Below are 5,831 nucleotides of genomic sequence, written 5' to 3'. Positions count from 1 at the left end.
GTTCCCAAAGCATTGCGGGCACTCGGTCTGTTCATCAGAATCTCAGTGATTCCTGCAAGTGACAGGGTAGCCTTGGGTGAGCCAGTAGGCCTGCTCACTCCTGGGCTGGGGTCTGGAGGCAGCAGCCTAGGTTCTGGGCAACCTCTACTCTTCATGAGCACTGGGACTTGGGGCAAGTCACACACACCCATGCTTCAGTTTCCCTGACAATAAAATGTAGAGAATAACTGCTTGTTTCTTCTGCTTCACAGAAGTGGAAGAACTTGTAAACCCATGGCTCAGTCTTTCTCCTGTACCCTTCGTTAGCAAATGATCTGTCAACACAGAAGGCTGTCCTGCTGCTCCCTCTTCCTCACCTATGCAATTTACTCAGTCTCCCTGAACAATTCAACCTCCTAAACAGATCTCAGACCTTTCAGCTGATACCCTCCCTGCAGCCAGTAACCTGATATGGGCTCTTTCCTCTACTACATGAGTTGTCCAACTGGCCCTCTTGCCTTCAGTCTTGCTCTTCCTTCCAACTCCCATTCATTCCCTCATTTGGGTCCAAATCCTCTTTCTAACCCAAATCCAACCACGTCCCTCCCTTTCCCTTCTCACCAAAATTAAGTCAAATTCCTTAATATCACCCAAAAGATCCCCCCCTTCCCCAATCTGGCCATTGCTTCCTACTCTAGCCTCAACCCACCCCCACAATCTGGGCCAGTTGTAGAGAAAAGAGACCAGCTCTGGGAATGGGCTCAAATACTCTAATACCTTCTTGGCTGTTTTCCCTCTCGTGTTTACCTATCATTTAGTCTTCAAAGTCCTCTCATTATTTCATTCCAGGGTTCTTAGCCTTGTCTGTGGAGCAAGCCCTATTATAAGATGGCTTTCTCAGTGTGAGTTGATCTATAACACAGGGAAGGAACAATGAAAGTTTCAGGGCTCTCAAGGGACAGAGTTTCCAGCCAGGAGTTAGAGAACTGTGGTTCAGGACAGAAAACCATAACATTTCAGATTAGGTGGCCTCCTTAGCCTCCTTGGAAATCTTCAAAAAGTTCTTTGAGCCCAGCAGGCCTCTGGAAGTTCCACAGAACTCAGATGTACCCAAGGTCTTCTCCAGCTCTAGTGCTCCAGGAGAGAAAATGCTGCAACTTTAAGGAAGAGAAACTCTAGTAGATAAAAACCACACTGGAGTGTAGCAGTCCAAGGTCTTTGTGGCAGACAGACCCTAGACTGGGCCCAATCTTCATAGCCTCAATAATCTCCTTCCTTGGAGTGTGGGCAAGGCCTGTGAATTGCTTCTAACCAACAGAATGCAGCTAAGATCATAAAATGTCACTTCCAGAGTGCACCCTCAGAGCAGAGCGCCCAATTACTCCCATCAACCTGGCCTCCGGCCGCGCTCCGAGCTGACCAAGCCTGTGACCGGTTCAAGGACATCAGACCAGCCTTTGGTGCCCACGGAAGACTTCCCAGAGAAGAAACAAATCCTCAAGGAAAAGTAAGACCAGTGAAGAGATAAAAGAGGTGACAAAAGGCCATTTAGTGAAGATTGAAGGAAGATGAAAGAAGAGGGGTGTATGAAGGAACTCTTTCTTTTTTTTTTTCCTGCTTTGAACACCACTGTGCAATCATGTGATGCTTGGAGTTACTGCAGCAATCTTATCACCATGAGACAACAAGGTTGCAGACAAAAGCAAACAGGATTTAAAAAGGTCACAAAAAACCTGAGACCTCAATGACATTGTTGAAATTCTAAACTTAAAACAATTATTTTCCAGATTCCTTACTATGTGAGATAATATGTGCTTTTGAACTAGGTATTCTATCCCCTACAGCCAAAATGTTCATAATCAATTGTGATCGATTGTGGAGAAGATTGAACACAGGGAGATTAGTTAAGAAGCTAATGTGATCACCTTGGAAGGTGTTATGGAGACCAGAATCAGGAGAGAGCTGTGGTAAATGTAATCATTTTTCAAGATTCTTCTCTTCTCTGAAGTAGATTTGTACATTCACCCCTTTTGCCATGTGACTGTGTGGTAAAACTCACTACAGTGGGTAACACTTATTTTTCCCATTTCACTGATGTTGGGCTTGGCTATAGACTTGTTTTGGACAATGTAGTGTGAGTAAAAATGACAATTGTCAGTTCCAGATGGAGGCCTTAAAATGCATTACAGATTTCTACCCACCTGACTGCTTTCTGCTATTGCCAAGATAAGAACTTCCCTGGATAGATGCTGCCCTTTCAGTCTGGGATCCAGAATAAATACACATGGCACAGATTGAGGCCTTACACTTAGAATAGCGCTGTCCACTAAACCTGCCCCAGGCTACTTGATCCATAGACATATGAGAAATAAATGCTTTGTGTTGTGTGTCACTAAAAAAAAAAAAAGTCACTTCCAAGACTGCGGTTCAATTATATGGCACCGGTGATAAGGTGTTAGTTCCATCATTAGGCTACATGCATACATAAGACTCTGTCTTGCTAGGGCACACTAGCCAAACTAGTGGGCCTATAGAGAGGGTCATGTGGCAAGCAACTAGAGGCAGCCCCCAGGTAGCTGAGAATGGCCCCCAAGCCAAGAGGAAGAAAACAGGGCTTCAGTCCTACAACCATAGGAGGTGAATTTTATCAACAGAAGCAGCTTGGAAGTAGATCTCTCAGTCAATCTATGATGAGACCACAGCCCTGCCCAACTCCCAGGATTGCAACTCAGTAAAACCCTGAAGCAGAGAACGCTGCCCAATTGTGCTTGCACTTCTGACCTCCAGAAGCTATAAGACAATAAATGTGTGTTATTTTAAGCAGTAAAGCTTGAGGTAATTTGTTATGTGGCAATAGAAAACTAACACAGTCACGACATCTTGAGATTGGTAGAAACTTTCCCTCTCTCCTCTTCACTTTCCTGTTCTATCTCCTTTCTTACTGGCTGAATGTCTCCCATATTCATCTCTATCCCTTCTCTCCATCTTATCTCCTTCTTCAGAAGACAAATAGGGTGCTTGGCTCAAGTCACAGCTTAGCCATTGACCTTGGGCAAGTTGGTTTACTCTTCTGGCCTTCAATTTCCAGATCCATAAAAGAAATTATATAAAAGGTTGTTATGAGGACTTAAGGCGATAATGCTTGGGCCACCTGGCTAGCTCAGTTGCTAGAGCATGTGACTCTTACTTAATCTTGGGGTTGTAAGTTCAAACCCTATGCTGGGTGTACAGAGTATTTAAAAATAAATCTAAAAAAAAAGGGAAAAAAAAAGATGATGCCCATTAAGTGCTTAGCCAGCGTTTATGGGTATAGTGAACAGGAAAAAGGCATAGATGCTAGGGAAAATTCCAGGATTCGAGAGAAGGAAAGAACTTCAAGCTGGGTGCTATGAGGAGCCAGACAGGGGTCTTTGGCTTTCATTCAGTTTGTTACTCCGACATGTCAAATCCTGGAGAAATAAGAGAGAACTCAGCCATGGTCCGGAAGCTTTTCGTTGAGCTCTGATTCCGAGAAATTGCCCTTGTGGGACCTCTGCAGTGTGGTAGGTCTGTATCACACTGTTTCCGATCTTACCAAACCCACAAGCCACTGGTTAATAATTTCCTTAGCAGCTGACCTTAGCTCACTTCTATCTGGATGGCCTCCACCTCAGGTCAGGTAATATAGGTGGGAGTGGTAGGGCCAAGGGCAGGCTGCTTTGGATCACTTTGGCATGAAGATTATTTGAGTTAAAAAACAGTCAAACCCAATAAATTCAGGAAAAGCTCTTTACCTCTCCCTCCCCAACAACTGCCCAGATACAGGATCTGATCTAGGAAGAGAGTTATCACCATAAATAACTACATTTTACTATGAACTACGTATGGTAGACTGGGAGGAACCTAGCAAGACCTGGTTTGTTATTGTTGTTATTATTGTTTAAGATTTATTTATTTATTAAAAGATTTTTATTTATTTATTTATTTGACAGAGAGAGAGAGAGAGATCGCAAGTAAGCAGAGAGGCAGGCAGAGAGAGAGGAGGAAGCAGGCTCCCTGCGGAGCAGAGAGCCTGATTCGGGGCTCGATCCCAGGACCCTGGGACCATTACCTGAGCTGAAGGCAGAGGCTTTAACCACTGAGCCACCCAGACGCCCTGTTTAAGATTTATTACTTGAGGGGCACCGGGTGGCTCAGTCGGTTAAACCGACTGCCTTTGGCTCAGGTCATAGTCCCGGGGTCCTGGGATGGAGCCCAAAGTCCAGCTCCCTGCTCAGTGGGGAGTCTGCTTCTCCCTCTTTCTCTGCTCCTTCCCCCAACTTATGCTCACTCTCTCGCTCTCTCAAATAATAAATAAAATCTTTTCAAAAAAAGGCTTATTTATTTGAGAGAGAGGAGAACTCAAGAGAGCAAGTAGAGGGTAAGGGGCAAAGGGAGAGAAAGACTTAAGCATATTCCTTGCTGAGTGCTGAGCCTGAACTGCAACCAAGACTCAGAGTTTAACCCCTTAATTGACTGTGCCACCCAGGCACCCTATGGCCTGTTTGATCAAAGTCCTCTATGTCCTATTGTTTCTGGTGGCCCAGCGAACAATTGTTTAGCAAACATTTACTCCTTTTCATCTTTTTTTTTTTTTAAGATTTTATTTATTTGACAGAGAGAGAGAGATCACAAGTAGGCAGAGAGGCAGGCAGAGAGAGAGGGAAGCAGGCTCCCTGCTGAGCAGAGAGCCCGATGCGGGGCTCGATCCCAGGACTCTGAGATCATGACCTGAGCTGAAGGCAGAGGCCTTAACCCACTGAGCCACCCAGGCACCCCTCCTTTCATCTTTTTTGTGAATTGTATTCCTTCCCTCTGAGTCCCAGACCCCTACCTCTTCTCCTTAGTTCAGAGTGACTTATGTATCTCATTTTGCCTGTTTTTGGAATTTCCATGTCTGTATGAATTCCCTGTACATACAGAATTAAATTTGATTTTCTCCTGTTAATCCATTCATGTCAATTTGATTCTTAGTCCAGCCAGAAAGACCTTGAATAGGACAGAAAATTCTTGCTCGCTGGAAGAGTCAATAGAAAGCACACTGTAAGGGGTGCCAGGGTGGTTAGTCAGCTAAGCATCTGACTTCTGCTCAGGTCTCAGGGTCCTGGGATGGAGCCCCACGTTGGGCTTCCCTGCTCAGTGGGGAGTCTGCTTCTCCCTCTCCCTCTGCCCCTACCCCTTGCTGTGTGCACGTGTGTGCGCTCTCTCTCGCAAATAAATAAAATCATTTATATTTTTAAGAACTTTTTTTTTTTTAAGATTTTATTTATTTATTTGACAGACAGAGATCACAAGCAGGCAGAGAGGCAGGCAGGGGGGATGGGGAAAGCAGGCTTCCCACTGAGCAGAGAGCCTGATGTGGGGCTCAATCCCAGGACCCTGGGATCATGATCTGGGCGGAAGGCAGAGGCTTAACCCACTGAGCCACCCAGGCACCCCAAATAAAATAATTTAAAAAAGGAAAAAGAAAACACCACAAGGTATTAGGGACCAAGTGGTTTTACAACCCCATACTATACAGAAAGGGAAACTGAGGCCCAGAGAAGACGTGAATGTGCCTTATATTAACAGCCGGACTCAGCTGGCAATCTTTACTTCCACAGAGCTAACAGCCTATGAGAGAGTCCAGTCCAGATACATATTAAGTAAAGGGATAATGGGAGGGGGAGGAGTAATTGCAGAAGGATTTATATCAGCAGAGAGGAAGAGAATTCAAGGTGACAAAACAGAGGTGGGCGGTGTAAGATGAACCCCCGGCTCGAAGAGAGAAGATGGGAAGGTGAGGTTGTGGTGCTGAACCCCTGCGCACTCAGCTAAGGAATTGAGTCAAGCCA

The sequence above is a fragment of the Lutra lutra genome, chromosome 4 (genome assembly GCF_902655055.1).
Source record: "Lutra lutra chromosome 4, mLutLut1.2, whole genome shotgun sequence".
NCBI classification, from domain to species: Eukaryota; Metazoa; Chordata; class Mammalia; order Carnivora; family Mustelidae; genus Lutra; species Lutra lutra.
Note: the sequence above shows the minus strand (reverse complement) of the source record.